The 15,220-nt window shown below is 38.5% G+C and overlaps 1 protein-coding gene across 2 annotated transcripts in view; it reads left to right on the plus strand.

Moving 5' to 3' along the window:
* The window catches only part of CHD7 (chromodomain helicase DNA binding protein 7), a 90,714-nt gene that overhangs the window by 15,446 nt on the left and 60,048 nt on the right, over positions 1-15,220 (plus strand). The window lies entirely within an intron of this gene.

Raw genomic sequence — 15,220 nt, forward strand, 5'->3', positions numbered from 1 at the left:
TCTTGCTCTTTGAGCACTCTTCACTGGGTAAAAAAACTGGCTGGATGGCCAGGCCCAAAGAGTTGTGGTGAATGGAATTAAATCCAGTTGGTGGCTGGTCAGAAGCAGTGTTCCTCCGGGCTCAGTACTGGGGCCAGTTCTGTTTAATATCTTTATCAATGATCTGGATGAGGGGATTGAGTGTATCCTTAGTAAGTTTGCAGATGACACCAAGCTGGGTGGGAGCGTTGGTCTGCTGGAGGGTAGGAAGGCTCTACAGAGGGATCTGGACAGGCTGGACCGATGGGCCAAGGCCAGCTGTATGAGGTTCAACAAGGCCAAGTGCCGGGTCCTGCACTTGGGTCACAACAACCCCATGCAACGCTACAGGCTTGGGGAAGAGTGGCTGGAAAGCTGCCTGGCCGAAAAGGACCTGGGGGTGTTGGTTGACAGCCAGCTGAACATGAGCCAGCAGTGTGCCCAGGTGGCCAAGAAGACCAACACCATCCTGGCTTGTATCAGGAATAGTGTGGCCAGCAGGAGCAGGGAGGTGATTGTGCCCCTGTACTTGGCACTGGTGAGGCCGCACCTGGAATACTGTGTCCAGTTTTGGGCCCCTCAATACAAGAAAGACATTGAGGTGCTGGAGCGTGTCCAGAGAAAGGCAACGGAGCTGGTGAAGGGTCTGGAGCACAGGCCTTATGAGGAGCGGCTGAGGGAACTGGGGTTGTTTAGCCTGCAGAAAAGGAGGCTCTGAGGGGAGACCTTATCGCTTTCTACAACTACCTGAAAGGAGGTTGTAGTGAGGTGGGTGTTGGTCTTTTCTCCAAGTAACAAGCGATAGGATGAGAAGAATGGGCTCAAGCTGCGCCAGGGGAGGTTTAGGTTGGATGTTAGAAAAAATGGAAAGGGTTGTTGTCAAGCTTTGGAACAGGCTGCCCAGGTTGAGTCCCCATCCCTGGAGGTATTTAAAAGATGTGTAGATGTGGTGCTTAGGGACGTGGTTTGGTGGTGGACTTGGCAGTGTTAGGTTAACGGTTGGACTTGATGATCTTAAGGGTCTTTTCCAACCTAAACGATTCTGTGATTCTATGATTAACTGCTTAAGTCTGATACACTTAGTAGTGGGTGTAAAAGATAAAAACCCTTGCTCCTCTCTGTCTCTTCTGAGTGTCTCTACACCGGCTTGTATAACCTTACCCCAAAACAAAGCACTCTTGTAAACCACCTAATTGCCTCAATGGGTGGGGATGGGAGAAGGGGTTTACATTATTAATTAACTGGTCTGGAGGGCCATCAAAGCAGGTTGGGGACTTCTGGTGTGGGAGCTCTGTAATAATTTCTGTGGAAAACAATTTTTTGTTTTGAGTGAAGAATTTGTTCTAACTCCATTTATCCTCATTGATTCAGATATCTTGTGTTAGGGATGCTGTGTGTAGGAAGCTCTTGAGGAAGAACAAGTTTTCCAACACAACATTAGAAAGAAGTGAAATTCTCTCAGGAGCCTTTCTAGTTGCAGTATTCCTGTTTCCAGTTGAAACACATGCACAGCAATTGGATACCAGCATCACCTGCACTAAGCCACTCCTTACAAATATATCACTAATATTTAAATAGTGTAACCGTGTAAATGAACAACTGATGACCAGTAATTTCATAGATTGCTTCCTACTACTTTTCTCAAATCTCTCTCATCTAGAGTACCTAAAAATAAAAGTTAGTTCTGCATTGTTTTGGGAAAATTGTCCAAACCAGGGAATATAAAAGCTATTGCAAAAGGATTCTGAGACTGCTGCAATTTTATTTAAAAAGTAACCCTTTATGTTTTAAACAGTGCTGTTTTATTTTGTATGACAATCATGGTATGAACGAAGACAATTTCTAGTCAAAGGAAGGTGTTATAAATGCAAACATTTGAAATCACAGAGGTTTTCCTTGGGTATCTGAGTAGTCGTGTTTATAGCTGTGATGATTTGAGGATGTCAGCAAAGTAAGGCTTACAAAAGAGGTAATACTTAAAGTTTTCTTTCTGACTATATTGGTCAGTTTAATTACAAAAGCCTTTTGGGTAATTAACCCGTTTTTTCAGGTTTGAAGGTAAAACTTCTGCGACCAGAAGCGTGTTTCACCAGCCCTGTTAGTCTGCTTAATAGAGATTTCCTTCCCCTAGAAAATTAAACATAAATGGTTGTTCTACACATATTTAGCTCATTCCTGAACTAATACGTTCAGTGTTTGTCATATTCCAAATTACATTTGTTAAAATACTTTTTTAATCTAAGCAAGATTTTGCTCTTGATTTTTACTGTCACCAGTCATGAGGAGCAAAGTACTTGTGAAGATTGCCAGGGCCGTTGAGTTGGGCATCCAGCTGTCACATGTACCATCTTATGAACTACTTCTCATAACCTTATCAAACTTCAATTTAAAGAGCACTTGGCTTTTGCTCCCAGTACTCCTTTTTGAAATCCTGACCCAAATCAGATTACTCTAAATGTTGGAACAGGCATCTGACTTTCTATCCTAAATTTATTAGTGACTGGTTTGATACCTGATTTGCTCTTGTGACAATTTTACCCATCTTAATTCTTTTTATTTCCTGTATTAGGATCTGCCAATGTTTTCATAAATAGCAATCGATCTAAAGTAAGTTAAATTCCCTTTAGCCTTTTCCTTCAGGTTAATCCGTCCCTGTGTCTGAGGTCTCGTTGTTGATGTGCACAATCAGAATTTCATACGATATTGTACTATGGCACAAATACTTCCCTGGGCTTACTGGGAGCCATCTTGAGAGGCACTTTACCATTTTAATTTTCTTTTCCTCATTGTACATTGCACCAGTTGTTTATAGACATCCTATGGTTAAGTACAAACTACTTTAGTTTTCAGCTACACAGTCTTAAGGTTAGTTTGTATAAACATAAATGAATACCAAAAATGATAATAATGATGCATAATAATAACATAGCACAAAAATTGCAAGTACCAAAGTATTTCAAGTTTGGAAATGTGTATGAAATGCTAGTTAAATTTGTGAGGACTTTACACTGATGGACCTAATTTCTTTGATAGCGTTTTGAAGTTGTGAGGTGTCCACAAATTTCCCAGCATCTCATTTAAAACTCGGATTCTGAGTAAGCGCAAGCTGCTCTACTGCTGCTAGTCACAGCTGTGTAATGCTTAAAGGACACCTTCCTTTGCAATAACATTTAAAAACACTAATTCCTCTTACTCATCTGCAATCCTCTTCCCACAGCTTGAGCTCTGGGCTATAATGGAACCTATTATAGGCAAAAGGTTTGTGACTCACCCATTGAGCCATGCAAACTCTTGGCTTCTTTAATTGGCACCATTAAATCTTTAGTAGTTTTTCTCTCATAAAATAGTATCGTTGGCATAAAATGCATCACTGCTGAAGATATATCGTACCTTTTGTCCTCTGATTTCCATGAGTTGATCAACTGTAGGTGTTTAAAGGCTGGTTAATCAGGGACTTTTCTAGAATTACTGCTTTTCCTTAACTATTTAGGAGTGTATCTAAAACAAAATGCAAGAAAGCCATCTCACAAGTTGTTATGTTTTCAGGTTACTTTCCTTTTCTATTTAGAGATGGGAGAGGGAAAAGAAAAACCTGCCTCTCCATCCATCATGGTTTTTTTTTATCTACATAGAACTTATTTAACCTCAGAACTGGGTATCTTCTATGTGACAGCATGGAAAACATTAATTCTTGAGTATGTAACCAGGGAAGAACCAGCATGATTTAGCTGGTTATTTTTTCTGTTGTGGGGGGGTGGGGTGGGGTATTGGTTTGGGAAGGGGGTCAGATATCAGTAGAGGAAATTCAAGAATGCTGTGGAAGTTAAATGTTTATATGTAAATGTTTATATGTTAAATTACATATGTAGATATTTGTAAATATATATGTAAGAAAAAAAAAGTACCTTTTAACTCTTATTTTGTTGTCTTCTCACATGCTTAATATGTGTCACCTTAGAGCTTATAAGTATTTATATTGCAGTAAGCATCAATGTCTCTGAAAGAGGGGTGCGATGAGGACATCCAGAAAACTATAATTGTTCATTACTGACTGTGGAGTCTGCTTTGTTTGTATGTACAGTTGGCAAGAAGTCTTTGGTTGTTATGTTTGTATATACTTTGTCTGTTGAAAGTAAGTATCAAGAAACAACAAATTTATAGAAAATGTTAAACTGTCTAATTTAATACATGTATTTTAAGTGACTGTGTTTACAGAATGATAGCAAGCTGCAAAGCTGGAAGTTAAGAAAGAGCTGAAGTAGGACTGTTGCTACACATTCCTTGTGCCTCTGAAATAGGATGTAATCTGTGTATGCAACCATGTTTTCTCTGTTCCCTTTCTTCTATCCGTGGAAGATCTTCTGTGATATAACTAGCTGTTTAATTAGTTTGTTTTTATTATTTGAGGTATGGCCTGATAATTTATTTACTGTATATTATCCAGTAAACCCAATCTTGAATATCACTGAATCTCTTGAAACAGACTGACTCTTCCTACAGATGCTGTCTCTCTTGATATCTTGGTGAAGAATTCATAGATAAATGAGCTTTTTTAATAGTAATTTAAATCATAACACAGAAAAACCTCAACAACCACTAATTCATTCATTTTCTAAATTCTCCTGCAATGTGCGTTCTCCATTTTACGTACAAGGAAACGAAGACAGAGGGACAGGGAGTTGCCTGGGGCCAGAGCGATAGACATGGGATTTTGGGTTTCTTAGTGTGCGTTATGCTGGGCTGTATTGCCCTAATGCTGAAGCCAGTAGTTATCCAAGTAGGTACTTTCTTGCAGTCATGGTTGGGCACTTCTCAAGAACCAGGGTCCGTGGCAAGTCCTTTGCTGGAGATCCATGTTAGAAAGAAATGAGTATGTAATTTAAAAGAAAAAAAAAAAAAAAACCAAACCACCCCCAAAAAAACCCACCAAACCAAAAACCCTTTCTGGAAAAAAATAGAAAAGTACTACAGTGAGTTGAGGGTGGTGCAAAAAATGACAGTAAATTACATTGCCTGACTCTCACTGCTTTCATCACAGACAGTCTCCTTGCAGTCTTTCCCTTTTCTGTACTCAAGGTTTCAAGGTAGCATGAGTCTTCTCTTCAGGATAATATCTTGGTCATTCAGATGTGATTTAGCCTAGGACTCTCATCCATCCTGTATGCTGAATGAGGCAGCAATTCTGGAGGTAACTAGGGAGGAGTCAGCCTGCATGTTAGAGACATTAATGTAAAAAGTTAAGTACTAGGAAGTAGAATTTGTTTCATAAGTGACACTAACGACATTTATTCTTTGTTTTCAAGTATTTGACATAATAATTTAGACTGCCATTTAAAAAAGAAAAATATGTTTATAATAGTTTTTCTTAGGGTTACAGTGAACTTTAAATACTTTTTTCCCAAGACAACAGTGCGTGTTTACTATTTCACTTGCTGGGTGACTCATTTGGTCAATGCCTGGAGAAAGCTTTTGATTTTCTGCTGGACAAGAACAACTTAACATTGGATAAAAATAGCTTAGACAAGTCACTTCAACTTAATTAGGGACAGCTAATATAAATAAAAGTGGCGGGTTTTGGAATTTCTTTTTCTATTCTGATGTGGAACTTATTTGTAACTAAGGAAATGGCATTTAGAATGTCAAAACAAAATGCTAACTTTTAGGTCATTTGAAATTGTGAGTCTCCTAGTACTAAGCATGCTCACCTGGGTTGTGAGATTGAAGCAGCAACAAGTAAAACGCTTTGAGATTTGAAGTAGACATAAACAGTAGAGACAGGATGGTGGAGCTACTGTGGGTATCATCTTATGCTATCGGAAAACACTTACCAAATATGGCTTTCTTCAGGAGGTTCTGAAATGAGACCATTTTAATCAGAATAAGTCAGCAAATTTAAAGATTAAAAGTCATAAAAATAATAAAAAAAAGTTGGCTTAGACTTGCTTTAACTTTCATTGTCTTGGTGGTGCCTTTTGTATTTTACAGTGTTAGAAGTATATGGGATTTGAGAATTTTGTGTGTTTTTAAAAATTTGTGGCAGAAAAGACCTGACTACTAGTTGTAGCTTTAAAAAATGCACTAGCCCAAGTAACAAATCAAAAAGATTTCATCTTTTGATTGTGGATACAGTGCAACTTCACCTTGCAGAGGGGGGAGATGGCAAGGTAAGAAAAAGAGTATTATATTATTTGTCTAGTGGGGTCTGCTGCAAGTCATCCACATAAAATATCGATGAACTAAAAGTTTGTCAGTTCCAAACTGAAACCAAAGTGTAGTATCTGTGCTGGTAGTGTTTTTTCTAATGCTTTAAGCTCTTCTTTTTTTTTATGCTGGTATGCTCTATCTGCAAGATACCCTGGTGAAATAAAAAAAAAAAATCCTGCTGTAAACTGTGGAAGAATTCAGAATGTTTTATTATTTAATAAAAACACTTATGGGAGAGTGGTGTGGAAGTATCGTGGGACTTTCTTTCTAGGTACAGGAGTAAAAACTTAGGGGTTCGAGTCCTTTGTGGCATCTGTTGAAATTCTAAACGTCTAAGGCCATTGCCCTTTTCTTGAGCTGTTAAGAATGTGATATATATTTATACCTTTGGGGAAAACTTGCTCTTTTTTCATGAGGGCTTGCAGATTTCCTTAGAGTCTTTATTGCAGTTCGGTCCTTTTGATTCATTGTTAAAGTTGTGAAGCATTTCATACTGTCCTTACAAGCAACAGACTAGGGCTCACAGGATGTCCATCAAACAGATGGTATTTCTGAAGCTTGTATTTACTTGATCCTTGGGTGCTGCAGAGCAGGCAGAAGAAATAAAAAATTTCCTGGCCTGCTAGTCTTCAGCTTCTTCTAGTTAAAATAAAAAAAAAAGACAACGCAAAAAACACCCCCTCCCCAAACCAAACCAAAACCAAACATGCTGCTTTTCTCTCTGTTGTTTTTCTGCATTCCTTAAAGTGCACTTTATTTGATGTAAAGTATAAGAAGATAAAGTGTACTTTATCTGAGATCAGATAAACATATTAGAGATTTTGCAAATCAAAAAAGAGGTGTCACTTCTGAATTTATATATACAACTTACTGTTAAAAACCCATAAAATGTTATGTAAACAAGTAAGATAGGTAAATATCTTATTACCTCACACCTTATATATTTACATATATAGCCTGTTAAATAAGTTTTTCTGTTAACTCTTGGGGGTTACAAGGGGTGGGGGAAAAAAGTACGAGAACAGAAATGCTTTTGCTGTTGTGGTGTGTAATGCTTCTGCTGTTGCTGCTGCTTGCAGCAGTGAAAGCACAAGCAGAAGTTTTTTGATTGTCTGTGGTCAGAAGCAGCAGCGTTTGCACCAAGTATGCTGGTCTTTGATTTTCTCCTTAGTCATAAACCTGATGCTGTTTGCTCTGTGTTACTGTGATTTAGATTTGATAATGGTAGAGACAGAAGTAGATATGAGCTAATTAAGGTTCCTCTTAAAATGGTTCTCTGAGTGACTTTTAAGTCTTCTGTAGAAAAACAAAATTTTAGGGGACATTTGTCGCTTTAATTACTACGGTCAGGCTGTAAGCGCTTAATACACCAAGTCAGTCAGGACTGTTTTGTTGGGTGTTCTTTTTCTGGGTAGGGGACAGGGTGTTAAATGGAAATCACAGTTGGTGCCGGAGCGTCCTAACGTGTGGTGATGGCAGTGCAGTGTGATGTAGGAACAGGTTACCCTTCGGAGATGGATCTCTACCTGCTTGACGCTGAGTAACCGAGTGGAGGGAATTCTGCTGGTGGAGGGAGGGGGCTGCGTGTGCAGGGCAGTACGCTTCCACTCTTCCCTCAGGATCTTGGATTTCAAAGTATGGCTGTGAAATGTGCCCAAGAGAGGGGGGTTGTTTGCATTTTATTATTTCGGAGGAACTGCTTCGCTTTTACAGTGGAGCTGAAGGGCTGTGGGGAGTGTGGAGGCAAGCCGAAGAGCAAAAAGTCAGCCTGTTACATATGCTAAAATGTTAGGTTACTCTTTATAAGGTTTATGTATTTAATAATATCAGTTTCAATATTACTGTTTTGATTGAATGTGTGAAGGTGTTTCCTCCCTTATTCCCCCTTTCAGAGAAGTTGGAAATATTGTACTAGGTCCTCTGGAAACAGTTTCATCCTGACATGTTCTCACTTTATTGCATGACTTCCCTATCTTGCCTGGAGATGTGTAGCCACCGCCTTGTTTTATAGGGGTTGGAAAAGACTGGTGGTAAACCTGAATATTCTCTAATCCAAGGAATTCTCTAGTAAGCACTAGGTATCTTGGTAGCTGTGCTTGGGTGTAACTTCACAGACACAACTTCACAAAGAAAATATCCACATTTTTAAATACAGGTGCTACTTGGCAGAAGTCAGGTGTTAAGAAAAAGATGCTTATGGGCTGTTTTACAGTAGGACTCTTGCTGGTCTGCCTGTCGTTTTCCCACCTGTGGTATAGACTGCATAGCATAAACTCTGTAAAACTTCTGTGGTAAAACTCATGCTGGCATGCTTCTGGCATGTCTACTGCTTGATAACAGAGCGTACACAGAAGTGCAGTTTCCTTCGACCATGGCTGTGCAGGGAAGGCAGGCTTGAGGTAGAACACAAGCTGTCAACATGAGGAATACAGCTTTTGCCAGTAGAATTCAGTACCTCACTGTCCCACCCTTTCTATGTGTCTCTACAGCTAGAGTTAGTAAAAACTTGTTAGTAAAATTGTGAGTCTTTGACCAGTCTGCATGGTGGTGACGGAGGGTGGAGAGTCAGGCTTGTGCTAGCTACTGCTGTGTAATATTTAGGACCTGCCCTGCTTGCATAAGGAGCAAACTGCTGTCTAAGCCAGTGTATATTACGAAGTAATCTGTAGCAAAAAAAGTATTAATAAAATGTTTGTCTTGCGGACCATCGCATTAGCAGTTACATATAATCAGTGTGGTAACTACTGCAGTTTCTTACATGGAAAGCTTATCTGGACCATACACGCTTCATTATCGTAGGGGTGGCAGTTGTCTGATATTGTCTGATCAACACTGATGTCGATTCCAATCGGTGGTCAGCAACCAGAAGAGCTCTCTTACGGGATAAGTTACTTGTTTTTGAGCTGTGAACAAACCATCAGCGCTCATTGCACTGGCTGATATTCCACAGGTTTAGTAATATCTCTCATTTTACGTGAGTGCAAAACAGTGTTGCTATATATCATTGCTACAAAATATAATGGGATGTTTGCTTTTTGGGTAGCCACATTAGTGTCATTCATCTTTTGTAATCTGTTTTACTCCACAGAGTAGATGACCAGAAATAAAAAATAATTCTGATACTGTAGCTGTGCTGAGACTCAATTAAGGAACTCTGCATTTTGTATAGCATGTTTTTATTCCTCCACACACAGTAATTGGGTGATATTTTCAGCTCCCCCAAATCAGCAATGAGTCTACTTTTGCAGTGGTGGCTGAGGGCATTAAGATAGGTTTTAATCACTTCCACTCCACTGTTAGGATGCTGCTGGCATCAAAACAAGTTGTTTTGATTCAGAGTTTTTCTGAAAACTTAGGATCAGCAAGTTTTAACTTTTCATTTGTTGCACCTGTTTTTCAAAAATAGTCTCCATTAGTAGTAACAGAGCAGGAAGACTTGCTTAAGAAATAAAATGGTATTGCAGCAGCACTTCACTAAAAAATGATTTTTTTTGCATACGAAGTAATCTTTAATTGTCAAGTTATGTCTTGCTAAGAAGGTATTAATTGAACTTTTGTATTCCATACATTTTCGTGTGTGTTTTGTGGAAGTATAACAAGAGATTTAGTAAACTACAAGATTCCTGTAGAGTTTCTTTGCAAAATAGCCTTCTTTCACTCTCATCTGGTGTGATGCCTTTTTCCCTTTATTGCAGAAGAGATCAGTGACAAGACTTGTTGGTTTATAAATGCAAGTTGGCACTTCGGAACTACAATGTTTTCAGAGGCATTAAGTACTGAGATACCAATTATTTTGGGTAATATGATGCTGTTTAGAAACATTGTAAGGTAATACTACGGATTTTCATATAGTAAAGTAAAAAAGACATATGTATCTTCAATTCAAGGCAGTAGTTCCACAGAAAAGGGAAGGGATCATAATTCACAATAAAGGAAGAGAAACTGATTGGTAAAACAGATTTTGGAAAGAATTATGGGTGTGAGTGTAGTCTTGAGGATGTTTCTGGACTTTAGCTACTATAGGAAAAAACTACAGCTGTACTGTTGTTGAATGCAGGTACTGGTATTTGGTGGCAGTTTCGGAGGTGGTGTTGATTCCTGTTTACTCTGGAGATTTTACTGATAGGTGAGCTTTGCCGGCGGATAATGTCTGAAAAGTATTTACGTTGGTGTAGAAAAGCTGAAGTGTGCTTCAGATCGAGGGAGCACCAAGATAGGCCTAATGCTGAAAGCGTTGTCGAGACAAGTTGAGAATTGCAGAGACAAAGCTACATATGGAGACATGACGCAGAAACTTTTGCAAATTATTTGTTTGGAGGATAGTCAAGATAAATAGTGTGTTCTGAATAATCCAGAGGGATGATTAATCCTTTTCATTAACCTTTGAAAGGAAGAATCGTGGAGCAATTTCTACATGTGATGGCTTTTGACACCTTGGGGACCATGCTATCAGGAAGTATACAAATTCAAAACGAGTGATCTCTGTGGCACTAGGTAGAGTTGCTTCCAGAAGTGATGCTGTAGTCCGTCTTCTGTTGTAAAAGAACTTTCTTTGGTTGCAGGTTGCTGTTTTAACTTTTCCAAAGTGAAGGTGATAATATAACAGGACTGCAGTTGCTGCAAATGAGAATATTCAGTAATGATTTATCAAACGTGAAATTATCCACTGTATAGATACCATATTGGAGAGGTTTGTGTTTTGGAGCCAGTGGGAACTGACTGAGCACTTGCTCTACTGTTACACAACTTAGTTAATAAACCAAAGTTCAAGAAAATTTAAATAAAATGTAGTTACAGTAGATCTTTTTCATAATACGGAAAAGACAAGGGAGTCTGGAAATACCCATGAGGGAAATGAAAGTAGTCCTAGTAAAAAGGAGCTTTTTTTTTTTCTTTTTTTTTTTTTTTTGGTTGGTGCTGATGTTTAAATTTCACAAAGTTAGCCGAGTCATGCCGCATACTTCGCTGCTCTTGCTTCATACTTCTTAAAGCTCAATATTGGCTCAAGTTGCTGCTCTGCTAGGGAACTGACACTCAGCTACTTTCAGTGCTTAAGTACAGTTGATTGTGGTTCAATCCACAGAAAGATTGTTCTCCTTAACCTCCCTCCCTGCCACTAACCCTCACTGGATTAATCCTACATCCTGTCCATCTTGCTACTTTACGTAACAGGCCTGGTTCGAGACATCTATCTGTGCTTTGGGCTGCGGAGAATGAGCTTAGCTCTAAACGTGTAAGCAGCTGTGAAACGCAGGCAGCTTCAGTTTTAATTTTTCAAATCTTGGTGATACGTGTTTGGAAGTTTAAAAATAAGTTTGAAGTCCAGAAAAGTGAGATTTTTTTGCACTCCAGAAACAATTTCTCAAATAGTGTTTTCAGTTGTTATTTGCTCAGATATTGTTGGCTTTTACTGATAATGCAAAAGCATATTACCATCTTGGGTAACCTGTTGAGCTGCAAATTATTTTAACTCCTCAGAGCTCCTGAAGAATCTCTGTTTTGCTCTAATAAGCTGCGATCTTTAGAAGTGTCTTGCATTGTGATATTGCATGTTAATAGCATTGATTAACTGTCAAGCAGTGGGAATTGATGAGAAAATGTCCATTGTAAAATGAAATGGTATTACTGGAGAGTGTACCATGCTGCTGGTTGGGGAGGTGACCAGCCCCAGTAGTCAGTGGTAGGAGTATTAATGTGAGCTCCAGGTTTTTTTGCATGATTAAAACAGGCCATCTGTTCTTTGTTAAATGTTTACAAAAACAGCTTTTCTCTAAAAGATTTAAAGAGATGTGGGTCTAGTAAACACACCAATATTTTTGAGCACCTTTTTCACCTTATTTCAAATAATACCAAAAATAATTCTGCTTCAATATCAAATAGGATTAATACCTATTTGTGTTTAATCTTCACTGGTTTCCTTCCTGTGGAAGATTAAATTCTGTACCAACATACTAAATTATGGCTTTGTTATTACTAAAAGCATCAGGAGAAGTGATTTCTCTGAAGTATGCAGATCAATTTTTCAGTCTTTTGGTAAAAACTTGTAATATACATTTTTTTTTTTTAAATTCTGTAAATGGAAAATGGGGTTCTTTCATTAGAAATTGTGACCCTGTAACTAGAGTTAATCCTTTGTAGACTTAAAGAAGTAGAACTATTTGAAATAATTCCCTGTGGTAGGCTTAAACTAATATTTACTAGTGAAAGCCTGTTCTTCTTCCTTTTCTCCTTAAGAAAGAGCAGACCACTGGTTTGGGGTAAGAAAATGCATCTTACAAGCTGCTTCCGCTCTCTTCTTCTCACCAGATTTGTGCTGCTCCTACACAGCTTCACACTAGGGAGCAATGTGGGGTTGTCAGTTAGGGATAAACCATTTTAGCATATTGCAAAAGTGTAGGCACAGGCTTCCTAGAAAAATAAAGTTAATCACACCCATTTCTTTGAAAGAGTGCTACAATTTAAAAGGTCACATGTAAGTGAATTACAGAATGTGCCAAACTGCTAAGGGAGTGGCATGTTGCAAAAGTAATGTAATGTATTTTCAAGTAATAGGAAATATAAACAAAGCCTAATTAGGGGAGACTTGGCTTTTTGTAGCTTACTCTTTTGGGCATTATGAATGATATGAAACAAAACCATAATATTTTAATTTGTACACTTGGTAATGCACATAACTTGGTACTGTAAATAAAAGGCAGTAAGTTTGGGGTTTTTTGTTGGGGTTTTGGTTTTTTTTTTTGTTTTGTTTTTTTAAATATCTGTTTCACGCATAGTGTTTAAATCTAATGTATAGCTTAAGTTGGTTTAGAGCCTGAGAATGACTCTTGTGGATAAGCTTTTTGAGGTACTAAGAATCTGAATTTTCATAGGATGCCATCTTCCAGAATGAGTTACTGAGTATTACAGTGTGGAAACAATTGCTGCCATTCTCAGTGCTTTACCTTCTGGCCAGACCTTACATTAAAATTATAAATGTCAAATCATGAAGGGCTGACATTGCTGCTGTGGAGACTTGGAAAGCTGTCTGCCTTACATTCAGATTTGCTTATGACTGTGCTGAAAGGTGGTGTTCAGACTTCTAAAACAACAAGCAAACAAAAAAACCCAAGAACCCACAAGTCTTAGAAAGGAGACAAGGATTAATTTTTTGAATTAGATTAAAACGATAATGAGAATACTCAAGCACGTATAAAGCTTCATATCAATGTCAGTGACACGGTCATGTCACTGATGAAGGTGCAACCTCGAAAATTTTATAGAACTAAATTTATGTGGCATACTGGATTTCTTGTGGTTTTTAGTATTTGTTGGCTTGGCTGTTTCACATGCTTAAGAGGAAGAAAAATAAATTAAACTACCAATTCTGATTTGTTCTAGAAAGTTGTGCCTTATTTATAAGCTTTTAGATAGTTGTAAAAGTCTCTCCTAATATGGCAAACAAATACTGTAGTGCCAAACACAAGGTACTTGCTCAATACAAATTTTACAAATGATGGAAAGAAAACCTTAGATTTCTTGCATGTTAGACACAGCAAGTGAACAGTATTTAAAAAGAGGACTGAGTATTGCAGTGGACAGCTCAGTGAAGACTTGCACGTGAGGTCTGTGAAAAACATAGGATGCACGCGATATGAAATGGCAGCTAATACAGAAATACATTGACTACCTTGGGAAAGTGTAGCTTAAGAATACTGCTCTGAAAACCTATAGATAAGAAGTACTTAACAGGTGATCTGTGTAATATTCCTGTCTTTTCCTACCTAAAAATAAGTGTTGGACAGTACAAGTACATAACGGTCTGAGGTATAGAGAAAGTTTTGTTCTATGTCACAGAACAAATCTGAGGAGACATTCAATTCAGTCAACGAAATTGAAAACCAGTTAGAAGATTTAAAATATCCCTATTTTATGTAATGTATAATTGGACTGCAGAACCCATTGGCACCACTGACTTCCTGGCATCAGCGTTTCCTATACAGATATCCAGTCTTTGTGAACTTTCCAGCATGAAGATATGTAAATATTATGGTGACTACAGATTTCTAGAAGAGGTGTTGGTTCATACTTCAGGATGCCTAACATGAGATTGCGTTGAGGTGGGGCTGATTGATGTGGTGCTAACGCAATGGGTACATCAGGTTTGCATTAGAGCTGAGTTTCCGCTACAACTAAGACCCTGTTGCACTGAAAAGTATCTTAATAAGCAGGTGAAGGACAGAAACATGCAGAAGTCATCCTGGAAGTTCCTGGTTAAGTAGACCCAGATCTTCAGTCCAGCACTCAGGCCTTCCCTCTTGTCCTGGAGTCTCTTCCATAAAGAACTGTAGTGTCTAGCTTGTACTGTTCAAACCTCTCCCAAGCAGCAATGAAGAGTTGTCTTACCTTCTTGACAGCCTTGCTCCTTCTGCTGCTTGGGTAGCTTCTGAGTATGTGAGTGTATTCAGGGCACAGTGGCTTCTTGCTACTGTGAAGAACTGCTGAAAATAGTTAGGACTGCACTGATTCAGTCTGCTTACATTCAGAAAACTATATTAATATATTTGGAAAAATACACATGCATTCACTTTCTCATGTAATGATATTAAGAATTTTATTTCCTAAATCTTAGAGTGCATTGTTTTTTTAGATCCAGGTGGCTAAAGTATATGTCTGTGTATGTCCGTCAGTCCTCCTTATGCTCAGGGACTGGGTTTGTAGTCATTCGTTTGCATGCTTGCCACTCCTAAGTAAGTGCAGTTTGAATAAAAAGTGGAGAAAAGGAAATGTGAGTAACATTACAGACAGTTATACAGGCACTGCTATTCCTGGAAGTGAAATTCTGTTTTGCTATAGACCTTTCTTCTCCCCAGTTCAATGGATCAAACATCTCAAATGGCTAGACTTTGTGACCGCGGCTAACGAGGAACTCTTCCACCTAGAATCATCCTGACTTAATTTTTAGGGAAAAGGAGGAGAAACAGAGTGAAAGAGGGTGGGAAAATGGTCTGACCATATATGC

Source organism: Pelecanus crispus, chromosome 2 (assembly GCF_030463565.1).
Source record: "Pelecanus crispus isolate bPelCri1 chromosome 2, bPelCri1.pri, whole genome shotgun sequence".
Lineage (NCBI taxonomy): Eukaryota > Metazoa > Chordata > Aves > Pelecaniformes > Pelecanidae > Pelecanus > Pelecanus crispus.